Below are 27,919 nucleotides of genomic sequence, written 5' to 3'. Positions count from 1 at the left end.
GAGGCTAGAGCTGGAACATGAGCAGAACGAGGTGAGACTGAGGACAGCGTGAGATTTGAAGAGGATAGGATGAGAATGTTAATAGGTTACCCCATCCATTACAGATAAACAACTATCGCCACAACTATAAAAACTCTGAATGCAGTTCATTTGCATATCAGTGATATCCTAGTTTTAAATGATATTCAGTGGAGGATGACAAATCATTCAATATTACATATGAAAGGACGGGCGACATCTGCTAAAACCTTTGTGCAATCTGGTCAGTTTTCCCTGTACAGAAATTAGCAGAAAGCTGCTGCTAGTTGGCTTCCCCCGGGGTGATGTTCTAAACATTCTGAAATGTAGATTGAAAAGGTGGTTTTGTCAACCAACCCTGAAGTTCTGTCCTTAGTTGTATTTTCCTCATGGCTTTATTGTTTTTTAAAAAAGTATGGGGTGTTGCCCCGGTGCCTGTAGTTCAGTAGTTAGGGCACTGGCCACGTACACTGAGGCTGGTGGGTTTGAACCCAGCCCGGGCAAGCTAAAACAACAATGACAACTTCAACAACAACAACAACAACTACAAAAATAGTTGGGAGTTGTGACCTGTGCCTGTAGTTCCAGGTACTTGGGAGGCTAAGGCAAGAGAATTGCTTAAGCCCAACAGTTTGAGGTTGCTGTGAGCTGTGACACCACGGTCCTCTACCCAAGGCGGCATAGTGAGGCTCCTGTCTCCAAAAAAAAAAAAAAAGTATGGGTTGTTATTATCTAAGAATCATTTATAAAATATTTACTATATATGCAGTATAGAGCTGAGGCAGAGACTAACATAATAAGTACTTAGTATTTGTTAACCTTTCACGTCTATAAAGAAAAAAGTACAGATGAAAATGGGAAAAAAAGAGTCATTGTAAGCCAAATTAAAAAGAATTTATTTTCATACAGAAATAAATCAATATATATATATTTTGCAGTTTCTGGCCGGGGCTGGGTTTGAACTCACCACCTCTGGCATATGGGGCTGGTGCCCTACCCCTTTGAGCCATAGGTGCCGCCTAAATAAATATTTTGTTCAAAGACTAGAACTCCAGTTCGTAGCAGAGTGCCTAGAATATAGTAGATATTTTCTAATATTTTTTTAAATGACAGAGTAATATTATTCTTACATTATGTGATAGCATTTCCCAAACTCTTTAATTAGATGTTAGGTTTGTGGCCAAATGTGTCTATGGTTAAACACTATTAAACAGTTTTAATGGTTGTCTTTTTTTTTTTTTTTTTTTTTGGTAGAGACAGAGTCTCACTTTATGGCCCTTGGTAGAATGCCGTGGCCTCACACAGCTCACAGCAACCTGCAACTCCTGGGCTTAAGCGATTCTCTTGCTTCAGCCTCCCGAGTAGCTGGGACTACAGGCGCCTGCCACAACGCCCGGCTATTTTTTGGTTGCAGTTTGGCCGGGGCCGGGTTTGAACCCGCCACCCTCGGTATATGGGGCCGGCGCCTTACCGACTGAGCCACAGGCGCCGCCCTAATGGTTGTCTTTTTATAACCTTTTATATATTAGTGTACGTTACGTGTATCTAAGGGGTGAATAACATATTCAGAGTTTCTCAGACCTACTTGATTATAGATCTGGAACATCTCAAGAGAGTTGTTTTGTGGAAAACACTTTGGCATCAACTCTGAAGCTTATTCATTAAAAATGGTTTTTGGGTAAACAACAGTGTAATAGAAATGGAAATTAGTGATTCACATTAAGCCATGAAGAATTTATTTTCAGCAATTTTTATAAAAGTTGCTTTATGACAAGGAAAGCTTTGGTTAAAAGGCACTGACTTTTCTACACAAGGATTTATTTCTCTGGTTTTCTCCCTCTCTCCTCAGTTGTGCTGAATCTGTTTGTGATAAGGGCTCTCCACTGTTCTCACTCATCAAAGCCCTGAAGTTAGCAGAACCCTCTTTGGTCCATGATTAGAAGTCAGTCTCATAGGGAAGTGTTGGAGGTAGATAAGGATTCTGGAAGGCAGAAGTACTCATTATGTGCTCTTAAATTCTGTCACTTTGACTGCAGCGGCGCTTCTGAGTGAGCAGTCTATGATAGGGTCTACTCTTGGAAAAGTCATGGTGGGGGAAATCGGGAATTTATCTAAATATTTCATATCTTTGATAAATTACACTTGAAAAATCAATGCGGGTATCTATTTGGTAAAATCATCTTCTCCCAAGTGATCAAGTGAGAAATTTGGTGAAGGCTTTAAAATCATTTCTCAGAATTTTTCAACATTGGTCAGGAAGCGGATTCCCTCTTTCGTTAGCCAGTGTCAGTTTTTAAACTTTAGGAAGCCAGGTGTCACTTGTAGTAACTCATGGTTGGAGGGTGAAACCTCTGCTGTAATGCACATTTGTGGACACAGGACCACACATACATTTAAAATGATTCATTTTAAGGGGTAGATGTATTTATGTTATGAATATTCTGTGTCTTTTGTAATTCAGGGAAACCAGTGGAACCTTCTAAGTACCAAGAACCTAGCAAATTCCAGGTTTCTTATTTCAAAGTCATTGTGCAGAATCTTACCTGAGTGAATTTTTGATTGTGATACCATGTTTTTTGGGCTGTATGTATTTGTGTTATTGATTTTAAGGATAGAGTCTTAGTTATTGACTGAGAGAGTCCTAAACTGAATGCTACAATCTGCTCCTTGGAAAAGCAGATGTCGTCATCATTTCTCATTAAAATGCAATGCAAGCTCCGCACCTGTAGTGCAGTGGTGACGGCCCCAGCCCATACACCGATGCTGGCAGGTTTGAGCCTGGCCTGGGCCAGCTAAACAACAATGACAACTGCAACAGAAAATAGCTGGGCTTTGTGGCGGGCGCCAGTAGGCCCAGTTACTATGGAGGCTGAGGCAAGAGTTGGAGGTTGTTGTGATGCCATAGCACTCTACTGAGGGCGACATAGTGAGACTGTGTCTCAAAAAGAAAACCAAAAAACAAAAAATAAAAAACTTAAAATGCACTACATCTAGTTATGCAGCAGGAAAAAACAAAAACAATTAAATAAAAATAAAGAATAAATAACCATAGGCCATCCAGCTGAAAAGCGGCCATTACTTTATTATTACCACAGGACTTAAAATGATTTCTGTAGTGAATAGTCAGATTTATTTTTAGATAACTATGCAAAAAGTTGGAATAATTCACTGGAAGCCAGATTCTTTCTTGATTCTTCTTGGAGCAGGCTGTTTTTATGGGAAAACCAGCCTAAAACAGTGACTTCAGTGTTTCACTTAGGTGATTTTAGTGAGAATTACATATCTTGCCTGAATTTGGCTCAAAAATCTTGAGACTAGGGCCAAGAAAAGTTTTAGACTTATTTTTTGAAATCATACTAGTTTGATTTAATATGAGCTTCCTTCATTGACTTCCTATGCCATTAATTTAATATTTCTGGTATACTCAATTTCTGATGTCTAATATATACAGACTCTTTTTCCAGTTGCGGGTAATTGCCAAGGGAAAAAAAAATCTAGTAACGGCAGGAGTTTCACAGGAAAGTTTTTAAAACAGAGAAATGTTGACATTTCCAGCCTGGGGAGTGCATTCTGGGATATGTTACATTTTAAAGAGTATTTTCAACTTTTAGATAAGGACTCATATAGAGAAAATTAAAAAAAAATGCTTTTACAAAACAGAGGCATGTACATTCGAATCAGAAAATATAAAATTAACTATTCACTAAAAATCTTTGGCAAAACAACTAAAGTGGATAATGCATATTATGGTTTTAGCATTGTAGCTTAATTACATAGGAGTAAATCACAATTTTATATTGCTAGTAATCTATCGATTTTATTCATATGTAGATTATAAAACTGTATTAGGCAAAAGGTAATTATTTAGTATATCTATTTTTTTTTTTTTTGTGGTTTTTGGCCGGGGCTAGGTTTGAACCCGCCACCTCTGGCATATGGGACCGGCGCCCTACTCCTTGAGCCACAGGCGCCGCCCTATTTAGTATATCTAGAAATGTTAACCATTAACAAAAATTCTCTGCCTACTAATTTTCTTTTAACTATGGAAATATGACACTTAATAATGCTGGTGTGCTGCTACATAAGACAAATTAGGAATTGGTGCTCTGAGATATTTCTGTGTTTGAATACTGAGTTTAAACATAAAACTTGTTTGAAATGTGTTTGTGTTTCTCTCTCATAACACACATACATGCATATACCCGAAACACATACTGCAACTGCAATGCATTTTGAACTTTTCCCCCAACATACAAAGATAACATTCTAAACTACATTGAAAAGCATGAAGAATATAATACCTATTTATCTGCCTTCCCAGTTTCTTCTCTCTGTTTCTCTACAAGAGAAATCTGATATGGATAGATTAATACAGATTCATAGATACAGATATATATGAGAGAGGGAAAATTAGAGATCTCAAAGATGGGAAGCATTAATTAATAATTGGATCATTATTATTATTATTATTTTAAAGACAAGATTTTGCTGTGTTGCCAAGGATAGAATGCAGTTGTGCAGTCATAGCTTACTGCAGCCTCCAATTCCTAGGCTAAGGCAGTTCTCCTGCTTCTGTCTCTGGGTAGCTAAGACTACAGGCACGTACCACCATGCCTGGCTAATTTTTCCTATTTTTTTCTAAAGATAGGGGTTTTGCAATGCTGCCCAGACTGTTCTTGACCTTGTGGCCTTAAGCAGTCCTCCTATTTCTGCCTCCCAAAGTCCTGGGATTATAGGTGTGAGCCAAGAACCCCCACAGTCATACATAAAACTCTTATGAACAGAAGTAGGATTGTGTTTACAGATTAATAGTCATCAAAGTATTTTCAGGGTTTATGAAATTATGTCAGATATCTTCCAAAAGAAATGTGCAAATGTTGTTTAAGTTTTAAAATTACTTAAAAAATTCGTTTTAGCTCAGAATATTATAGTATGGTATAGCAGAATGAACATTTTGATTCAGATGTCTTTTAACCAGTCAGTCAGATTACTTAACTGCTCTGAGTTTAGATTATCATCGATGAAATGACAATGATATTGCTGGGTTTTCAGATAGTGTGCAGTGTAAAGGGGTCCTCGGGACCACTCAGCTGGTGGTTCCAAAGCAAGTGACAGACATGACAATCAAACATGACAAACGAAGTGAAATAGTCTGTTGAAGGCTAAGCTCTTGCTTTTACTGACAATGGCAGATAAACATCACACCTCCTGCACAGTGGTTAGGAACTTCCTTTTGTAGAAAATGTGAAATTTGTAACCAAGAAAATGCAATAACCCCGTAAAAGCTTAGTAGAGCAGTTAACAAAGGAGATGGAAAAACTTCCTAATTCCTGCTTCCAAAATACCCTCAGATTGGCCCAGGGAAATTTCTCATCAATTCCACACAAAGGAGATAGAGGAGCTGTTCGAAAAAGGTGACAGGAACTTTTTTTTTTTTTTTGAGACAGTTTCGCTTTATAGCTCTCAGTAGAGTGTTGTGGCATCACAGCTCACAGAAACCTCAAACTCTTGGGCTCAAGTGATTCTCTGGTCTCAGCCTCTGAGTAGCTGGGATTACAGGCACCCGCCACAATGCCCGGCTGTTTTTTGGTTGTAGTTGTCATTGTTGTTTGGCAGGCCCGGGCTGAATTCGAACCAGCTCTGGTGTATGTGGCTGGTGCCTTAGCCGCTTGAGGTATAGGCGTTGAGCCAGCATTTACATTTTTTTTCTTTTCTTTTCTTTTTTTTTTTTTTTTTTGCAGTTTTTGGCCAGGGCTGGGTTTGAACTCACCACCTTCGGTAGATGGAGCACCCTACTCCTTTGAGCCACAGGCGCTGCCCAACATTTTTTTTTTTTTTTTTTGAGGCAGAGTCTCCTTTTATCACCTTTGGTAGAGTGCTGTGGTGTCATAACTCACAGCAACCTCCCACTCTTGGGCTTAAGTGATTCTTTTCCCTCAGCCTCCCAAGTAGCTGGGACTACAGCTGCCTGCCAAAAAGTCTGCCTATTTTTTTTTTTGAAACAGAGTGTGTGTCACCCTCAGTAGAGTGCTGTGCTGTCACAGCTCACAGAAACCTCAAACTCTTGGACTCAAGCGATTCTCTTCCCTCAGCCTCCCGCTTAGCTGGGACTATAGGCGCCCGCCACAATGCCCAGCTATTTTTTGCTGCAGTTGTCATTGTTGGTTAGCTGGTCCGGACATGTTCGAACCTGCCAGCTTCGATGTATGTGGCCGGTACCCTACACACTGAATTACAGGCGCCAAGCCAGCATTTACATTTTTAAGTAAAGTGCCTGTTTGATAATTTAAATTAATTTTAAACAGCATCATAAAGAGAAAATTGTCCCAGTTCTGTAAGAAGAGAATATTTGGGGAACAGATATCCAACTGTGGGCTGGCCACTCTGCCTCATGTCATTACATGGATCAGTTTCCTTTACTCTTCATTTTCACATCTCCTTTCTTTCTACTCATACTTGTACACTTTATAAGCTTCTAGATTTTTCTCTTTCACAGTGACTTACGTTTGTTGCTACAGCAGGCAAGGCGGGAGACGGGAAGGGTGAATGAGCACAGAGGGCATTTGTGAACTGTATGTTTACTGTTCCTCCATTCACTGCCTCTTTCGGTCTCAGTACCTCCCTGTGTGTCTGTTTACAATGTAAACTATATGCACACAAATCAATAATTTTTATGGAGCAACTCGTCACAGTTAAATGTGGGCAAAATCTTTTTTTTTTTAAGGCAATACCAGTTAGCAAACAAATGAGTTGACCCTCCATCCCAGAGTTTGCTTAAGTGTATTGATCCCAGGCACTCAGTAAAGAAAAACTTAACTGGCTCGTAAAGTATGTTTCACTTTCATAAAGTCTTCCTAATTTTAGTAATTTAGGCTTCCCTTTTTAAGGGTTAGTCTCTTAGTGATATTAGAAGCCATACGGTAAGAAAGAGGACAGCCTTATAAAATTAGACTTCAATAAGAATTTAAAATCTGACATGTGTGGTGCAGAGCCAGTGAGCTGTGTATTCTTTGTTAGGACGTGAGGGCATGCTTGATTTTCACGAAATCAATGCTCTGCTGTTAAAGCAAACAAGCAAAAATTACTTTTGGTATCCTATTGAGAAGGCACATGAATACCTTAAGTGTATTAGAAATTTCACAAGTGGTTAAAATTCTGTAAAAAGCTTATGAAGTCAAAAGATAAATTTTACTTATCTTAAAACTACTTTATATAGATCATTTTCTTAATAGTAGGACACAAATAAGTTTTAGTTCCAAATTAGAAGAATATGTATTGCCATAAAGAATATGTATTGCCATATATAATTATAGAGGATGTATATGAATATTTCTGCTCTCATTAGAAAAATTTGCTTTTTCTTAAAATTTTAAGAGATGAGAACTTAATAACTCTTAAATAACATTTGCTTCATTAAAAAAATTGTTTTAGTGAAATACAGTTGAGCAGTTGAGATTTGTTTTCCCCAGTTTCTGTGGGCATTTTTTGGTGGGGTGTGTGCATGCTTAAAATTAAGTGAATTTGCCTTTGGGTCCATTTCATCCATTCTGGAAGGTTCCTTGGGTTTCTGATCTATGAGGCAGATGTCATTTATATGTCCTTAGGACTTCTAAGCATCTTCTCTGGGTCTTGTCTACTTAAAATGAAAGGAATTAGCCTGGGGAAGCCAAAAAGGAGGGGTGGTAAACATTCCTTTTTGGTCTGTGTAGCTGCAGGCTTGCATGGGATTCATTATTCGTACAGCTTTAAATTATCTAAGAGTGTCATGTAAAATTTAATTTCAGCTTGGACTGGTTGTGAAGCATTTGATCGAAAATAAAATGAAAGTCCTCTCTTTGAAAGAGTAGAGGAGGCTCAAGAATCAGAACAGGGTTTCTTTGAAGCTGAAGGTCTTTAAGCTGTGAGGTGAAGGAGCAGGTAGAGAAGGGAATTATTTAGTGTGATCATTAATTCACAAGGCTCCTGGATCACCTCACTGTCAGCTTGTTACGGGACACTTCAGACCTAATCCTCTACCCTGTCCTTCTGTCTTCCCACACCCTATTCTGCCTTTTCAGTTTGTTGCTTGTAATGTGATATAAATGGAAACCAAATAAAAAAGGTAGTTGGAAATGTGCTCAAAAATGACACAGACTTTTTTTTTTAGTTCACTCAGAATCTAGGTCTTTTCATTGGTGAATTTAGACCAGTTCAAAATGGATCATTGATATGGTTGAATTAATATCTACCTCATTTGTTACTGATTTCTATCCATTATACTTCTTTTTTTATTTTGTTTTTTTTTATGTGGTTAATTAATTTTTAATTAAAATGGGTACATAATAGTTGTATGTCATTTTGGGGGGATTAATATAAGGGCACATATGATTAGGTTATGTTGTTTGTCTTTGTTAGGAAAAGTCAGAGTTGTATTTAAGTCCTTCACCTAGGAGGCGTGCCATATACCCCTACACTGTGCCCATTATGTAGGAGCTTACTGAGCCCCTTTCTCCTCTTCTCCCCTCCCTGCTTCTTGAATTTAATTTTTTTTTCTTTCACGTGTCCTGTAGTTGTTCATCTGTTGGTTTCGAATTAGTATTGACTACATGGGATACTTGCATTTCCATTCTTGAGATACTGTACTAAGAATGTTCTTCAATTCTATTTGGGTAAATACAAAAGATGTAAAGTCTCCATCTTTTTTATGGCTGAATAGTATTCCATGGTATACATATACCACAGTTTATTTAGCCAATCATTGGTTGATTAGGTTTTTTCATACCTTTGTGATTGTGAATTGGGCCACGATAAACATCGGAGTGCAAATATTCTTTTTTTTTTTTTTTTTTTTAAATATGGAACGCTTCACGAATTTGCATATCATCCTTGCGCAAGGGTCATGCTAATCTTCTCTGTATCGTTCCAATTTTTAGTATATGTGCTGCCGAAGCGAGCACGGAGTGCAAATATTCTTATGGTAAAGTGATTTATTCCCAAGCCCTGGAGAGGTAAAGAGATGCTGGATCCTAGAAGATACAGATTTCGTTAAAGGACCTGAGAGATTGCCAGGACATGCCTTGTGACATACTGCTTTGATGGCTTAAAACCCTTTTCTTTGTTTTACTTTCTTCTGTGCTTACTTTTATGGTATTTTTATTTTATTGCCTCTGACTTAGAGGTTCAGGTGTGAAGCAGTGTACATGCTGTGTGTAGAACCATTGGTCGTATTGGCTGATAATAATGTATAGATGGATGGAGTTCTGCTGTTTGATTAAAATTAGGCCATTGGAAACACTTCCCAAGTGTCGAGTATATTCTCCACTTGCCCTGAGTGGACAAAACTAGATCTGAGCATGGGCAGTGCCTGTGGCTCAAAGAGTAGGGCGCTGGTCCCATATGCTGGAGGTGGTGGGTTCAAACCCAGCCCCGGCCAAAAACCACAAAAAAAACCAAAAAAAAACTAGATCTGAGCAAAGAGCATTAATGAATACATATGGGAGTGGGATGAGGAGGGAATGTCAAATATTTTGATGCCACTTCCTGTGCTTGTAAATTGTTCATTTCGTTTGAATATTAATAAAAATATTAATAAAAAGGTTTTCCAAGAATATGAAGCTAACAGTTTGCTAAGGTAAATTCTGATGAAATCATTTGAACTTTTTTTATAGTCACTTAACATTTTCAGTTCATGTGCTAATATTAATTCAACTTACTGGAGAGAAAGAAACGATACCTTGTTACTGCAAGAAGTTTGGCGTTTTAAGTACCAGAGGTTTTAAGTTAAAAAAAAAATTGCCAGTGTTCCACAGCATAGAGTGATAATGTTTGCTTTTGTCCCTTTAATATTGTCCTTACAAAATTAAGGCTAGAGGCCTTATACTATTTTAAATTTTTTTTTTTTTTTTTTTTTTTTTTTTTTTTTTTTTTTTTTATTTTAAATTTTCAAAATTAGGTCATGAAAATGTTTCACTGGACTTTAATTTATAGGTAGTACTCTTATGAACCGTGAATAGTGAATAATGAAGGCAGGATGTACTTATATCCTACTAATTGTTTGTGGGCTAGAGTTAAACAGAGAGTGAAAATGTGATTTTCAAATGTTAGTAAACTCTTCTTCTGTGATCTCTTACATACAAGTGCGATGACCTCTCTCTCGCTCTCTTTTTCTCTTCCTGTACTAATATTGGAACATCTGGTCTAATAAGTGTAATAAGTACACTTGGGGAGGCCAGGATAGAACGCATAAAATCAGGACTGATCTGGAAGGTCGCAGCACTCGCAGATTAGGCGGAGGAAGGGCTGAAAAGGAACTTTAGAAGCAAGAGTGGTGGAAAGTACAGATTAGCTCCATCCTGAAGAGACTGAGGAGGGTTCCTGTGGTTAAACAGTAGGGGCTCAAATTGAAAGCCATCCACCTAAGAGGTGATCCAAATCCCCTTATCCTAACTGGATCATGAACCTTTTATTTACTTTGAGGAAGTTGTTTAACACTTCTCATAGATTCCATCAATTTCAGAGTAATGTAAATACATTTTCCCTTCGGCTATTTTACAAGGACATTGAGGATTAATTAAATTTAAAAGAAAGTAGTGCACGAACTCCCAGGAGATAGAGGGAGCTGTTTATCATTTTTCTCATCATTCATTCCTTATTCATTGATTTTACAAATATTTGTTGAATACTAATTATAATGAAGACACAGTAGCAGGTGCCCTAATTGGGAATACAAAGATGAATGATTAAGGTGACTTCTGCCCTCATTATATTACGTGTTCATATTTTCTTTTGAAAATTCTCAGTATGATGTGAGTAATTGTGCAGGGGATTAACATCACTGACACATATTTTTTACTTTGTATATTCATTTTTCTTTTTCTACATTTAGAAATTCTCTTTATCTTCTACTATAAGAGATGTACAACCAGTACAACATAACTTCATGTTTTTTCTATGTGCTATATGAGCTACTTAATTTTTTTTTAACAAAAGTAAACTCGTTATAATAGCAAACTGAAATAATTTTAGTCTTACGTTGTCATTTGAGGAAATTTCACTAAGAAGACATTCTTAAAAAGAAAATCTGTGATATTTGTATCTTAGCATTAAGGAACCGTATCTTATTCCACAAATTAATTAAAAATGTTGGGCGGTGCCTGTGGCTCAGTGAGCAGGGCGCCGGCCCCATATACCGAGGGTGGCGGGTTCAAACCCGAACCTGGCCAACCTGCAACAAAAAAACAGCCAGGCGTTGTGGTGGACGCCTGTAGTCCCAGCTACTCAGGAGGCTGAGGCAGGAGAATCGCCTAAGCCCAGGAGTTGGAGGTTGCTGTGAGCTGTGTGACACCACGGCACTCTACCGAGGGCGATAAAGTGAGACTCTGTCTCTACAAAAAAAAAAAAGAAGTTAATTATCAAAGACTTGGATTTTTAATAAGCATTTATTAGCTCTTCCAGTGAGAGAATGCATACTGTTTCTTACAGAGGCTGGTGAAGGCTTCCTAGCTTAGTTGACTTTTTAGCTGGTTCTTAACGTTTATTAAATAATGAGAATTCAACTGAAGAATTTTGACTACCAGACTGAAAACATTAATCTTTCATTTCAGTTTGAGCAAGAGAAAGTATATAAATTCATATTGTGTGTCTGATTCTTTCCTGTGGGCCTGAAAAGAAATGCTCTACTCCTAAATTAATATAGAAAGGAAGAGGATTTCTCTGCTTGATTTATTTCTCAATTTGGGTTTGTGCTTTTGGAAAAGGAAAATAATGGTTCTGGAATCAGTAGCCTTTGTCTATGCCAAATAGAGGCATGTTGATGCTTTGGGGCTGGGTGTATAAAACAGTAGTTAGGCATGAAGTCTTAGATGAAGATCTGTAAAAATGTATGAATGCTGAACTAATAAGAAAATTATGGGCTAAAAAATGCTGGATTGAAACTAATGTGTTAACTGAAGTTTTGTATATATTCGTACATTCTGTTTTTCTTCAACTTATAATACAATTCTAAGAAGGACAAAATGTCTAAGTCTAGTTTTGATGGACTGAGGGACTACAGAGTCATTATGGTTGCTTTTTTTTTTGAGACAGAGTCTCTATAGTGTGCTTGGGTGTCATAGGTCACAGCAACCTCAAACTCTTGGGCTTAAGCAATGATCCCCTTGCCTCAGCCTCCCAAGTAGCTGGGAGGTGCCTGCCACAGTGCCCAGCTTTTCTTTTTTTTTTAGAGACAGGGGTCTTGCTCTTTGTTCAGGCTGGCTTCCAACCAGTGAGGTCAGGCAATCTACCTGCCTCTGTCTCCTAGCGTGCTAGGATTACAGGCGTGTGTCACCACGCCCGGTGGCAATTACAGTCTCTTTGTAAGTGGTCGGCCTGCAGCGTTCTCAGGGGGCTTCTGTTTCTGCTTTAGTTCTGTTTCTGATGATGGTCAAGTCATTTAATTTCTCTGTTGCTTTGGTTGTTCCACTTATAAGACGGTTGCTCTAGACTATTTAACCATAAGCACCTTTGTCAGAAATTCAAATTTTATGATATTCCTAATCATTCTCTTTTGATTTCAAACGTTGTAGTTGGTTAGAGAATGGGAAGAAGTAATAAACCAGGGTTTCTAGAATGCCAGGTCACTGTTCCTAAGTCTGGAGAACCACGTAATAGCTAGCGTGTCTCAACATTGTGCCTGGCGGGAGAGCGTCATTTGATAACACCTAACTTGGAAAGGCTTGAGTAAAAGGGGATTTTCGGCTTGGCCCTGGCCACAGGCACTGAGGCTGGCCAGCTAAACAACAAAGACAACTGCAACAAAAAATAGCTGGGCACTGTGGTGGCTGCCGGTAGTCCCAGCTACTTAGGAGTTTGAGGTTGCTGTGAGCTGTGATGCCACAGCACTCTACTGAGGGTGACATAGTGACACTCTGTCTCAAAATAAATAAATAAAAATAAAAGGGAATTTCCTTGTTTATCTAACTCTAGATTCAGTGGCAGATGGGTTGCCAGATTGCTTGGCTCAGCGTTTAACGGTATCTTCAAGAACTTGGTTTCTCTTGAAAAGGAGGCTCTTGCTTTCCATGTCGTCCAGCAGTGTTTCCCCATGGGACTGCAGGACAGCCGTGTACAACCCCAGTGGTTCTTCTTTTCCATATCCAAAGAGATGAAGTGCTTTCAGAAGCTCATTATTTTAGGCCGAAATCCCATGCCTCTTCCTTAAGGTCAGGGGTAAACCTAGCCATCCTCAAAGTAGCTGTCATAGGGAACAAATGATGCAGTAATGATAGCAGAAGCATTTCTGAGCAAACATAGATGTTAGTGCTGTAACCAAAAGGTTCACTAAAGTGAGGGCTTTTCTATTTCCATTTAATCATTTTTTTTTCTGGTTGGCCTTTGAAAATCTAGGAAACAGTTGGACTGAACCTTAAGTAAATGACTATATCTTGCTATGTAAGAATAGTTTACTCTGTCACGTTATCTTCCTGTAACACACACACAAAAGTCTCAGCAGACTTCTGTAACCACTATCAGTATTTCTGACATACACCTTAAAAGATCCTGGTGAGCAGGCTTTGTGTAAGAAGCTTCCTATACATTTGTCAGGAAATATATCAGAATATGTCATAATGAACCCCCTTGTTGCAGTACAGGTACTGGGATCATGGTACGTAGTTATTTTATTTCTTGGAAAATATTCTACCATTCATTTAGAACTTATATGATGCTATTGAGTTGGAGGTTGCTGTGAGCTGTGATGCCACGGCATTCTGCCAAGGGTGACATAGTCAGATTCTGTCTCAAAAAAAAAAAAAAAATTGATCTTCCATCCTATCTAACCCTACACATCAGACAGTACGTAAATGGTTGAAATAACATTGACTAGTGGGAAATAAGCATTCTCTGTTTCTCTTTTCAGCTCTCTCCCCTGTAGCTACACTTTCTCTACCTCCCTTCTCAAGTTTTGATTTTTCCACTTTTTTCCAGGTAACACTACATCAAAACTCCACATAAAAGTCAGTGAACAATGGTAACTCTTTCTACTTCTTGCGAGATACCTACAATTGTAACACGACCCCGTCATCCCTTCTTCCTTCATTCAGAAATCACCGAGAGAAGCCGCTGGCTAATGCCTTTCACTGCCTTTGTGCCCTGGGAGACATCCATTTCATGACTGATCCCTCTTCACTCACCTTTTTTGCATTAGATCCTTTCTTTCTTTAAAAAAAGAAAAAAGCAAACAAGCACGCAAATAAAAACTCTCATTTCCTTACTGTTTTTTTGCTCCCTTCCAAAGCCAGACTCTCAGACAGGTGTTTGGGTTGTTTTCCTTTACATCCTGAGTTTTTTCCTTCAGTCTAACAGCAATCTGGCATTGCCTCCAGGCCTCCACTGAAGCAGCTCTTACTTTACTTTGCTTGATTGGATGTAGCCTTTGACTGTTGATCATGTTCTCCTTTGGAAACACTTCATTTCTCTGGCTGCTGAGATGGACTCCTGGCTTTTGCCTGATACCACTGATGGCTGTGCCCACTTCCTATTCCAGTCTTGTAAATAATAGCATGATTTAATGTCCCCTCCTGTTTCCTCATCTTTGCCTACTGTAGACACTTGGAAATCTCCCTCGCTTTCTTTGTGTGTGTTTACTATGTGGAGCAAGTCCTAGAGATCTCTGAAATCCTTGACCCCTTTTCACTCTGTTGTTTCTCTGTAATCTGTGTTTCAGTCTGTGTTCTGTATCCAGCTGCCCACTAGACAGTGCACCTTGGACGTTGTAAGACTCTTCAAAGACTCATCCTTCCAAGTATATGACTCCACTACTCATCTGTGCTTACCCCTGCCAAAATCCTGGCGGCATGTAGGATGCCTTGTCTGCCACACTCCCTGCATACAGCTGATCTCCAGTGTTACTGATTCTAACTTCTTAATATCAGTCAAATGGCTGAGACTGAATGGTGGCTACTTATCATTCCAACTGCCTCTACTTTAATTCTAACCACCACCAGCATTTTTTTTTTTTTTTTTTTGTAGAGACAGAGTTTCACTTTATCGCCCATGGTAGAGCGCCGTGGCATCACACAGCTCACAGCAACCTCCAACTCTCCAATTCCTGGGCTTAGGCGATTCTTCTGCCTCAGCCTCCCGAGCAGCTAGGACTACAGGAGCCCACCACAACGCCCAGTTATTTTTTCGTTGCAGGTTGGCTGGGGCTGGGTTTGCACCTGCTACCCTCGGTATATGGGGCCAGCAGCGCCCTGCCCACTGAGCCACACGCTACACCCACCACCAGCATTTCCTCCTGGGATTTTTTTTTTTTTTTTGTGGTTTTTGGCCGGGGCTGGGTTTGAACCCGCCACCTCCGGCATATGGGACCAGCGCCCTACTTCTTGAGCCACAGGTGCCGCCCTCTTCCTGGGATTGTTATAAAAGCCTCTTCCAATTTAGTTTTTTTTCATCCAGTTTTGCTTCATTCCATTCCATTCAACCCATAGTAAAATAATCTTTCTGGGGTATCAATCTGATCATATGACCTCTTCCTCTTTCCCTTCCTAGTTTACTGACCGCAGGGTGAAATCTAAACTCTTCATCTCATATCATTCCAAAGCATCTTTGTGATCCAGTGTCTCTCGACCTTACCAGCCTTACCTCACTCATCTCCACCACTTTATTTTTAATTTTTAATATTTCTATTTATTTTGCATGTTTTACCCCTTTTTATTTTACGGTAGATGTTATTTCTTATAACTCTTCCCAGAGACCTCAAAATTAGGTTAAACTTTTACTCAGAGGCCACCATAGCTTAGTGATATGGAAATAGTGATTACATGGTTAAAATTCTTTATTTATGACTCCATCTTTTCTACTCTTTAAAGGCAAGAAGAGTTTCTTTTTCACTTAGAACAGTGCCTGAATTAACGAAAGGTATTCAGTCAAAACTTTTTTTTGGCCGGGGCTGGGTTTGAACCTGCCACCTCCGGCATATGGGACCGGCGTCCTACTCCTTGAGCCACAGGCGCCGCCCCTTTTTTGTTTTTTTTTTTTTAGAGACAGAGTCTCACTCTGTTGCCCTTGGTAGAGTGCCAGGGCATTACAACTCACAGCAACCACTAGCTCTTAGGCTTAGGCGATTCTCTTGTCTCAGCCTCCCGAGTAGCTGGAACTACAGGTGCCTGCCTAGATATTTTTTGTTTGCAGTTTGGCCGGGGCTGGGTTCGAACCCACCACCCTCTGTTTATGGGGCCGCTCCCTACTCACTGAGCCACAGGCACCGCCCCAGTCAACAGTTTTGAATGAAGGAATATATACTCTCGGGACCTTACTAAACAACCCTACTGAGGGGAAATCTTCTGTTCCCTATGATTTCTTGTTCTTATTTCCATAGACTGGTAAAAATTAATCCTTTCTCTCTCTAATCCATTGGACTAAATCTTAACTCTCTTGAAATTCAGCTCAAGGAATTCACCTGGCCAGTCATTCTCCAGTTTTAGAAGCACTAACTCTTTACCTCTTTGGTACCCAATGCTTATTTGTCACAGCACTTAAAACAATTCTATGTTATTACTAGTTCTTCTATTTGTATTCATCCCTTGACTTTAAATTCTTTGATGCAGGTTTTTATCTGTTTTTCTAAATGACTAGATCAGGAAAAGGGGAGTTCTTAAATTTTTTATTACAAGGGTGTTGAGGGACATCCCTTAGGAATTCTTTGTGTAAGTTAAATATCAGAGTTTGCAAGATGATTACCAAACTAACATGCCAGAGGTAGACTTTAAGCCAAGTTCTCTATTGATAATGGAAAGGAGTATTTTAAGTGCTTTTTTTTTTTCCTGCCTTAATTATTTATGCCAGGTACATGCAGTACCCTACCACCTTTTAAAGGGCGCATCTCAATACAATTTGAATAAGCATGAGAAGCAGCTATATGACTCAAGTCTTTTTTTACCCTTTACCCATTCAGTTAGTACTACAGGTCAAAATATTCTCAAGCATAGGATGAATTACATTTTTTTTTAGAGACAGAATCTACTTTATCGCCCTTGGTAGAGTGCCGTGGCATCATAGCTCATAGCAACCTCCAGCTCTTGGGTTTAGGTGATTCTCTTGCCACAGCCTCCCAAGTAGCTGGGACTACAGGCGCCCACCAGAATGCCGGGCTATTCTTTTTTATTTCAGTTTGGCTGGGGTCGCTTTCGAACACGCCACCCTTGGCCTATGGGGCCAGTGCCCTACTCACTGAGCCACAAGCGCCGCCCAGGATGAATTACATTTAGCAAGTATTTTGAAATAAGCTTGTTCTGAAGCTGTGAGGAAATGAAATCTGTCCAGGGGTATGTTGCTGTTTGTGCCAGTTGCCTTAGGAAGTCATCTCAGGATAGAACCATCTTTATGGAAGAATGTGGTCAGATCTAGGATGTGTTGTAGAATAGTTCTAAGCTACTTTGCTTATTAAATTTGTGGCTCCGTTATCACTGATTTTTATGTGTACTTTTTATGACAATGCAGAAGGATATGAAGAAGAAAGTAAAATTGCTTATAATTTCAGTACCCAAAGGTAATGTGTTAACAGATGTGTAGCCTTTTAAACATTTTTTCTGTACACACACACACACACTCTCCTCACTTGCTCTATCTTTTGCTTTCCTATTTTTATTTATAAAGAAGGATTATCCTAACCAGCTAAAAAGTGTTTTGTAAATAGCCTTTTCACTTATTAATAGCTGTGAATAATCATCTACAACCTCTTATATATCATATTTTATATGTGAAACACCAATTTGTGAACACTTTTTGTTGCTTCCAGGATCCTGCAATGAACAAGGATCCTGGCACTTTATTTATTTACTTTTGTACTTGTCTATTTCTTCATAATATGTTCCTAGACATGAAAATTCTGAGTCTGGTGACAAATGCTGTGAAATTGCCTTTATGGAAATGACATCAATTTACATTCCTGCCAGCACTCTTGTGACTTAGTTCATGCAGGATATTAGAATCCTTAATTCTTGTCAAAAACTACGGACATAAAGTTACCTTTCACTATAGTTTTTTTTTTTTTTTTTTTGAGACAGAGTCTCACTTGGCCCTTGGTAGAGGGCCGTGGTGTCACAGCTCACAGCAACCTCAAACTCTTGGGCTTATGTGATTCTCTTGCCTCAGCCTCCCAAGTAGCTGGGATGACAGGCACCCACCACAACGCCCGGCTACTTTTTGGTTGCAGTTGTCATTGTTATTTAGCAGGCCTGGGCCAGGCTCGAACCCACCAGTCTCGGTGTATGTGGCCGCTGCCCTACTCACTGAGCTATGGGTGCTGAGCCCTTTCACTATAGTATTAATTTGTATTTACTTAATGGATAGTGAATTTGAACATGCTTTTGTATTTACTTTATTCTAGATTTGATCAAAATTCCCTTAGAGGGTCTCATAGCATGTTTCTTGTGGAGACATTTCCGCCCTGTTTATATAAACTTGGTATTCTAAAAACATTTCCTTAGTGTAGGCCTCAAGAACCTGAGTTTTAACTATGAACCTGACCATGCAGACTGAGTGCCCCTAAGTATAGAAATGGACTGGAAACATTACACTGTGGCAGGTGCCCTGACTATAATACCAAGCTGTCACTGCTCAGGAAGGCCTGAACTGCACATCTGACCGGGACCTCATGCAGCACTCAGAGGATGACAAAAGTTAGCCCCGGTTCCTGCTGAGCCACTCAGGCCTCCTCAAATTAATGAACTAGGTTGTAAATGATTATTGGAGCCTAACCAGTGTAGCTAATTGAATATTTATTAGATATACTTCATAAAAGCAAATGGGTAAGCTCTGTAATTTGCAATGATAATGGGCACTAATTAATTAATGATTATTATTGTCAATAAAAGAGCAAAACATTTTTATAAGCTAATTTTTATGGCTCTTTTTAATATAAATATGGTCATTTACTTTCTGTGGTTATTGTTCAGTTTCATTCTTTTTAATTTTTGTGTCCTTTTTTGTATAGTTCAGTAATGGACTAATTCTAAGTCTTTTTCCTCATAATGTTATTTTGATTTAAAATAAATATGAAATGATTATTCCCTGAAATACTACAATTTTATTTACTTTTGAGTATGCTGAATTTAACCTTTAGTGTACTTGAGCAATATTTTTGTGATTTAGAATTACTGTGGGGATTATACATTTCAAAAAATTTTTACTTGGGTGAATTCAAAATCATTCTCCACCATGTGTTGAATTTTAGTTGAATTTACTGTTTATTTTTTAACAAAGACATGATTTAGATAAAAGAAATACATATATATGCTTTATTGCTAGGAATTATCTAAATCTTGTGAATTAAATATGTACATTAGCACTGCTTTTCATGTGGAGAGGAGAAACAGTTACATCTAGTTAATTTTAAGCATATAAAGTAGCCAAGGATTAAAGACAGTCAGACTATACCAGTTTCTTCTATGGCTCACTCCATCTTTTATTAGGGTGATCATTTTTTTTTTGCAATTTTTGGCCGGGGCTGGGTTCAAACCTGCCACCTCTGGCATATGGGCTGGCGCCTTACTCCTTTGAGCCACAGGTGCTGCCCTATTATAGTGACCTTTTTAGATTGTTGGGACTGCCTTACAGAAATAGCAAAAAAATGAAAAAATAAAATGAATAAAATAAAGACATTACATTAGAATTCATTTAGACTTTACCTGGATGTAAGCTAAAAGTTTGAAGTTTAGTTTGAACTTGGGTAACTAAAAAAATCTCCCTAAATTTTAAATTATTCAGTTTACCATATTTTAATGCATATGGAAACACACAGCAAATTTTTTGAAAGAGTCGAATTTAAGAAACCCATAATCCTTAGTTTGTAATTATGAGAATCACGAGGAGGCCATGTTTCTCTTACCCAGTGACTTCCCCTCCACTCTCTGAGTTTTCTTGCCTTAATTGCCCTTTACTCTTATTTGTCCTTTGCCCTCACTGCTCTGACTGACCCCTTTCTCCTTGGTGTCTTCACACTGACTTCATGTCCTTTGCCCTCACTGTTCTGACTGACCCCCTTCTCCTTGGTGTCTTCACACTGACTTCATGTCCTTTGCCCTCACTGTTCTGACTGACCCCCTTCTCCTTGGTGTCGTCACACTGACTTCACGTCTTTTGCCCTCACTGTTCTGATTGACCCCCTTCTCCTTGGTATTCTCACACTGACTTCACGTCCTTTGCTCTCACCGTTCTGACTGACCCTTCTCCTTGGTGTCTTCACACTGACTTCACGTCCTTTGCCCTCACCGTTCTGACTGACCCCCTTCTCCTTGGTGTCTTCACACTGACTTCACGTCCTTTGCCCTCATCGTTCTGACTGACCCCCTTCTCCTTGGTGTTCTCACACTGACTTCACGTCCTTTGCCCTCACCGTTCTGACTGACCCCCTTCTCCTTGGTGTTCTCACACTGACTTCACGTCCTTTGCCCTCACCGTTCTGACTGACCCCCTTCTCCTTGGTGTTCTCACACTGACTTCACGTCCTTTGCCCTCACCGTTCTGACTGACCCCCTTCTCCTTGGTGTTCTCACACTGACTTCACGTCCTTTGCCCTCACTGTTCTGACTGACCCCCTTCTCCTTGGTGTTCTCACACTGACTTCACGTCCTTTGCTCTCACTGTTCTGACTGACCCCCTTCTCCTTGGTGTCTTCACACTGACTTCACTACCATCACGCTCTCCTAGTTCTGGTGTTTTTTCCTTTTCGTCACTTCTCCAGTTTCTCTTATTTTTCCAGTTGTCCTCCTTTATCTCCTTGCTCCTTATTCTATATCCCCTTTCTTGATTAACTATAGCTTCTGGAATTTCTTATTCTTTTGCAAACTTAGCTGACCATCACCTCCACACTTGACCTTTCTTATTTCTATGCCCTTGGACTTACTGCTTTTACCTCAGAGATTGTTATTCTCTTTCATGATAGTAATACCCAGACTTGTCACAACTGTTCCTCAGTTAGGACATTAAGAAGGATGACTCTGAAAATACATTCATATCCTACTTTTCTTACCTCTCCTTCTTTTTCTTTCTTTTTTTTTTTTTTTTTTTTTGTAGAGACAGAGTCTCACTGTACCGCCCTCGGGTAGAGTGCCGTGGCATCACACAGCTCACAGCAACCTCTAACTCCTGGGCTCACGCGATTCTCCTGCCTCAGCCTCCCGAGCAGCTGGGACTACAGGCGCCCGCCTCAATGCCCGGCTGTTTTTTTGCTGCAGTTTGGCCGGGGCTGGGCTCGAACCCGCCACCCTCGGCATATGGGGCCGGCGCCCCACTCACTGAGCCACAGGCGCCGCCCGTCTCTTTTTCTTTTTTTAAAAATAGAGACAGGGTCTCTCTATGTTGCCCAGGTTGGATTTGAACTCTTGGGCCCAAGGGTTCCTCCTACCTCAGCCTCTTGAGTAGTTGGGACTACAGGCACATATCACCACACCCTGCTAATCCATATCCTTTTGAGTAAAAAAAAATCTAGATTATTTGGAAAGTTACTAAATAGAATGCCAGAATTTTGTTTGGAAATCCTATCTCTCTTTTATATCTCAAATCTTAGTCATCAGCATTTTAAAAAACAAAGTCAGTACTACCAGGTGCCATGCTCATGGTTGGATCCTCAAAACTGGCAAAACTGAGGTGGGAGAATCATTAGAGGTCAGGAGTTTGTGACCAGCCTGAGTGATAACAACAAGAACTCACGTTAAAAAAAAAGAGGGCTTGGCACGTATAGTTGAAGCAGCTAGGGTATCAGCCACGTACACGAGAGGTGGCGGATTCAAATCCAGCCCCGACCTGCCAAACAACAATGATAACAACAACCAAAAAATAGCTGGGTGTTGTGGTGGGCACCTATAGTACCAGCTACTTGGGAGGCTGAGGCAAGAAACTCGTTTAAGCCCAGGAGTTTGAGGTTGCTGTGAGCTGTGATGCCAGGGCACTCTACCCAGGGCAACAGCTTTGGGACTCTGTCTCCAAAAAAAAAAAAATCAGTACATTAAACCCAAATTATTATTTTTTAAGACACTATCTTCTTGCTTTGTTCCATGGGCTTTAGTGTGGTGTAATTTTAGCTCACCAAGAGCTCACTTGAATTCTTGGGTTTAAGTGATGATCCTTCTGCCTCACCCTCCCAAATAGCTGGGACTACGTGCAGACACCTGCCTGGTGAAATTTTTAAATTCTTTTGTAGAGATAGGGTCTCACTGTGTTGCCCTGGCTGGTCTCGAAACTCCTAGCCTCAATTGTTCTTCTTGCCTCAGCCTCCGGAAGTACTGGGCTTACAGGGATGAGCCACCACACTTAGCTTATTTTCTTGATAACTCTGTTGATGGTAACAGCCAGGGAATAGTCAAAGCTCTTCCTTTTAAGCAAGTAATGTTCTCATTTGTTGTCAAAAATATATTTTAGTGTATGGCTTATAAAGTGTTATTTACTCTAATCAGTTTCATTAATAATGAAAATAACCACTTTGTTTCACCAATATTACTACTTTCTTTATATCTCTTTTACATCTTTCAGATCAGTTAAGTGTCAGGTGGGAAAGCCGCTTGTTTTTTTCTCTCCTGCTACTAGGTTAAGTCCCCTATTGGAGTTTTCTCATACCATTGCAACTGCAGTTTTACACATTTAGATATGACTATTGGATGAATGTTTAATTTCTTTTCTTCTTCTTTTTTTTTTTTTTTTTTTGTTGAGACAGAGTCTCACTTTGTCATCCTCAGTGGAGGGTCCTGGCATCACAGCTCATAGAAACCTCAAACTCTTGGGCTCTAGCTATTCTCTTGCCTCAGCCTCCTTTGTAGCTGGAACTACAGGCGCCCACCACAGTGCCTGGCTATTTTTAGAGACGAGGCCTTGCTCTGGCTCAAGTTGGTCTCAAACCTGTGAGCTCAGGCAATCCAAGTGCTGGGATTATGTATAGGTGAGCCACTGTGCCTGGCCCGAAAATTTAATTTCTTTCTTTCTTTTTTTTTTTTTTGTGGTTTTGGGACACGGGGCTAGGTTTGAACCCACCACCTCTGGCATATGGGACCGGCACCCTACTCCTTGAGCCACAGGCGCCGCCAGTTTAATTTCTTTCATGCTACTGAACTCCATGACTTTTCATGTCATGCATGTGAATAGGGGCTTAAGGGTATTTCTCAATTAAATGCATGATGAGTAAATAATTGTATGAATTAGTGCTTCATGATTAAATGGGAGGTTTGGATAAGAAAGCGTCAGAGAACAAAATGTGTACAATATTTTCTGATTGACTTACTCATTGACCACTCCAGCATTTGAAACGTTCATGTTAAAGCTTCCCTTATTATTCTCAGGGCTTCCTGAGAATCCTAGCACATCTATGAATATTTTAATCGAAATACCCTGGAATGAATCCTCTCCCAGCAGGTTCTTCATATCCCATTCTTACTCCTAAGCATCTTTTAACTTACTACTGTGATAAAAGGACCCTGTGCCTCATATGAAGCCAGAAATTATACCTGAGAGTTTTATATGCAGCAGAATCTCCGTGGAATGAGATAATACCCTTTTTTTAAAACCTCCACAGCATAATGGAGAGCAGAGGAAAAAGGCCCGGGACCATTACCCAATCAAAGAAGAATCAGTCTTTTATCCTGATGAGATGTTCACTGTATCCCTTCTCAGAATGGAATGAAAACCCATTGGAGGAATTAAAAGGGAAACAAAACAGCTCACTTGGAAGCCAGGGGTCAGAGTTTCCTGAATGAGTTCAGGGAAAGAAGGATTGGAAGACTAGGTGTTTTATAAGATACGCCAGCCAAGATGATCTGTAGCTTCTAATTAGTAAGTTAAAAATGTACCAAGTAAATATATTCAAGATCTATTCCCCCTTCCTCAGGGAAAATTGAGAGCAGGATTTTACTAGTTTTATAGGAAAAAAAAATTTCTTGTGAAATAAATTCCAACCTTGCCTTCTCTGAGCTGTAGCGAAAAGGTATTTTTCCGTTAACTCTTTTGTTGAGACATGACGATGCATTTGTGTCATCAGATCTTGGGTGTCCTGTTGGAAGAGGGTGAAACCTGTTCTAGAGCTTTGATGATGTCAGTTCCATTTGATCAGGGTCCTGTCTATCTGACTGTCCACCCACTGGCCCTTTACCCATAACATGGCACGGCACGGGTACTGTTCAATGAGTGTGTCTTAAATGACTGAACAATTGAATGAGAGATTGAGACTGGCCTCCATTCACATTGGAGCATGGAAAGGATCACTGGATTTTTGATACTTTGGATTTCTCCCTTACTTAGTCTATTATAGAAACCATGGACCTTGACAGTATTGACATCTTCAGGAATAATTATAGTACCAACAGTTACTTAAGACTTTTGCCATTTGCAACTTACTTATACCTGAATTTTCTGTATAATTTCATTTTCATAGCTGCCTCAATTTTCTAGTTGGCATGATGAGAGGTAGTGAGATCAGAGGAAACTTGTTTACTTAGCCATCTTTATTAAGATACCATCAACTGCTTAGGACTCCTCCCCTCATGTGGTTCTAAAGAGGTCTTTGTGGGTCACCCAAATTATTTATATCCATGTATACTTATATTTACATCTATCTATCTATAACACAAATTATTTATATCCATGTATACTTATATTTACATCTATCTTTCTATACTAGTATTTTATTTATTTTTTTAAGACAGAGTCTCATTATGTCACCCTTGGTAGAGTGCCATGGGTCACAGCTCACAGCAGCCTCAAACTTTTGGGCTTAAGTGATTCTCTTGCCTCAGCCTCCCAAGTAGCTGCATAACAGGCACCCGCCACAACGCCTGCTATTTGTTGTTGTTGTTGTCATTGTTGTTTTAGCAGGCCTGGGTTGGGCTCGAACCTGTCAGCCCTGGTGTATGTGGCTGGCGCCCTAACCACTGGGTGATGGGTACTGAACCAATACATGTATTTTAATTTTGAGACAGGTTGTCACTCTGTTGCCTGGGCTATAGTACAGTAAGCTCACTGCAACCTCAAACTCTTGGGGTCAAATGATCTTCCTGCCTCCACTTCCCAGGTAGCTGGGACTACGGGTGTGTACTGCTGTGCTCTAATTTTTCTTTTTTTTTGTAGAGACAGAGTCTTACTTTGTCAGCCTCGATAGAGTGCCGTGGTGTCACACAGCTCACAGCAACCTCCAACTCCTGGGCTTAGGCGATTCTCTTGACTCAGCCTCCCGAGTAGCTGGGACTACAGGTACCCACCACAACGCCCGGCTTTTTTTTGTTGCAGTTTGGCCAGGGCCGGTTTGAACCTGCCACCCTCCGTATATGGGACCAGCGCCCTACCCACTGGGCCACAGACGCTGCCCCCTAAATTTTTTTTTTTTTTTTTTTGGTATTTTCTGTAATTGGAGTGCTGGAACCAGGAGGATGAACCAGTGACTTGTGTGGGTTAAAGTTGTCTTTTATTAACCAGGATTCAGAATCCCAGGAAGATAGGGAGATCATTTTCAAAGACTGCTTTACTTTAAGAGAACTTCACAGAGTTCTTACACTCTCCCCAGAAGATACTATCTTTAGCTGTACATCATCCAGCCTTCTGATCTCTAGCTGAAGGAGTCGGTGTTTGTTACTTTCCCAAACTGAACATCTGGTGTTTTATCTTGAGCTCAGGGTTGTGATGGCCTTCACTGTGGAACCAGGGGAGGACTGGCTGACTTGACTGTCTGATAACTAGTTATATCATTAAGTAACTTTTACAATTAAGAGCGTGGGGTTGAGGCTATTTCTCCTATTACATCACTGCTCAGGCTGGTCTTAAACCCCTGGCCTCACACAAGCCTTCCCAAAGTGTTAGGATGAGAAGCTTGAGCCACCGCATCTGACTCATTTATATTGTTAGTGTGATGAAAACACATGTGCTATGCGTTAAAACAGACTTGAATGTCGTATGAATCACTTGGGCCTTTGTTGAAGTGCAGTTTGAGATTTCGTGGATTTGGATGGACCAAGACAGGATGGGCTTAATTTTTAATAAACTCCTGGGTGCTTCTGGACTCTGGACCATATTTTGGATAGTACCGAGTTGCTAGGATGTTAAGAGGACTTTGGCTGCAGCTAAAGTCGCATTAGTCTTTCTCTGATTCATTTTTTTTTTTTTGAGACAGTCTTACTTTGTCACCCTCAGTAGAGTGCTGTCGTGCCATAGCTCACAGCAACCTCCAACTCTTGGGCTCAAGTGATTTCCTTGCCTCAGCCTCCTAGTAGCTGGGGCTACTGGCTCCTGCCACAACACCTGGCCATTTTTTTTAGGTTTAGCAGGCCTGGGCTAGGTTTGAACCCACCAGCCCTGGAGCATGTGGTCGGCCCCCTAACCATTGAGCTACGGGCACCCAGCCATCTCTGATTCATTCTTGACAGGATAACATCATTGGATAAGTAAAAGTTCTATTAATGTGAACGGACAGACAGCATGATTCATGGAACCTGTCTTCATTGAAAATTGGTGAAATCAACCAGTTTACATGTACAGACTATTTTAAGTCCAATTGTAGGTATTCTGGTGAGAAAAAAGAGACTTTTAAATGGGATCATTGATTCAAGGACAAGAAAAAATTGGGACTTAAGTCCTTTTTTTTGAGACAGAGTCTCACTTTGTAACCCTTGGTAGAGTGCTTTGGCGTCATAGCTCACAGTGACCTCAAACTCTTGGGCTCAAGTGATTCTCTTGCCTCAGCCTCCCAAGTAGGTGGGACTACAGGCGTCTGCCGCAACACCAGGATATTTTTAGAGACAGGTCTCACTGGCTCAGGCTGGTTTCGAACCTGTGAGCTCAGCTCAGTCCACCTGCCCTGGTCTTCCGGAGTTCTGGGATTACAGTAGTGAGCCACCATGCTGGGCCGAGACTTAAGTCTTAAATTGTCATTTGTCTTTTCTACTACACCAAGAGCCAGATGTGCCAGAATTAACTCTGGAAAAAGGAATTGCACTGGTTGAAAAAAACGAGTATTTTTATCTGTCCTTACTATATTGAAAATATAACACATCTTTAGGTGGTTTTTCCTCTTTAAAGTTCTTTGAGAGGAATAAATTGGGAGAAGAAAACCAGGTTTCATCTAACTATTGATTATTTTGTAGATAATTTCATTCACAATTGGGAGTCAAGATAATAAGTTTGGGTTAAAAACTTTTCCTTGAGTAGCCTGTGGTTTCCAAATATAAATTTTTGTTTGGCTTTTCTTTAATGCAGTGAAACTGGAGACTTAATTTGGTGAACTACAAGTAAATAAAACATGCTGTGATCTAAACTTACTGATACTTGCCTTAAGGCAAGTATTTCAATTAGTAAAAATTGGAATATATTTGGTTTTCTCTAACTTTACAGTCTCTTGACTTATTTCTACTTAGTGATTGAATATTTGTGTTGGGGCATCTTTTCTCAAAATTATGTTTTTTTTTTGGTGACTACAGATATTAAATTAACATAGTAATGCCAATTCAGCTACTTTCATAAATTTCCGTGTCTTTTTTTTTGGTTATTAATCTAGCAAAGAGTCTTCTCTCAGCACGATCATTACACTTGGTAATCTTTACTCTCATACCTGAAGTAGTTGTTGGATAATCCTCAGAGCCTCACTCCAGAGCCATCTGAGTACCCATTAAAACACTTTTTGATGCTATTGGAGTTTCTAAATTTATGTATCTGTGAGACAAGGGAAATTGCCCAGATAATTCCATGGAGAATTTCTTTTTTTTTTTTTTTTTTTGTTGAGACAGAGCCTCAAGCTGTCACCTTGGGTAGAGTGCCATGGGATTACAGCTCACAGCAACCTCCAAATCCTGGGCTCAAGCAATTCTCCTGCCTCTGACTCCCAAGTGCAACTGGGACTACAGGCACCTGTCACAATGCCCGGCTATTTTTTGGTTGCAGCCATCATTGTTTGGCGGGCCTGGGCTGGATTTGA

General features: G+C 39.9%; 1 protein-coding gene and 1 non-coding gene across 4 annotated transcripts in view; one reads left to right on the top strand and one right to left on the bottom strand.

The window, feature by feature from the left end:
* The window catches only part of PARP8 (poly(ADP-ribose) polymerase family member 8), a 182,599-nt gene that overhangs the window by 11,191 nt on the left and 143,489 nt on the right, over window positions 1-27,919 (top strand). The window lies entirely within an intron of this gene.
* On the bottom strand, window positions 8,847-8,954 carry LOC128592320 (U6 spliceosomal RNA). The gene has a single exon (XR_008381841.1). It is a non-coding gene; the product is annotated as a U6 spliceosomal RNA (small nuclear RNA).

Source organism: Nycticebus coucang, chromosome 1 (genome assembly GCF_027406575.1).
Source record: "Nycticebus coucang isolate mNycCou1 chromosome 1, mNycCou1.pri, whole genome shotgun sequence".
In the NCBI taxonomy this organism is placed as follows: Eukaryota; Metazoa; Chordata; class Mammalia; order Primates; family Lorisidae; genus Nycticebus; species Nycticebus coucang.
Note: the sequence above shows the minus strand (reverse complement) of the source record. Positions and strands in the feature narration are given on the sequence as shown.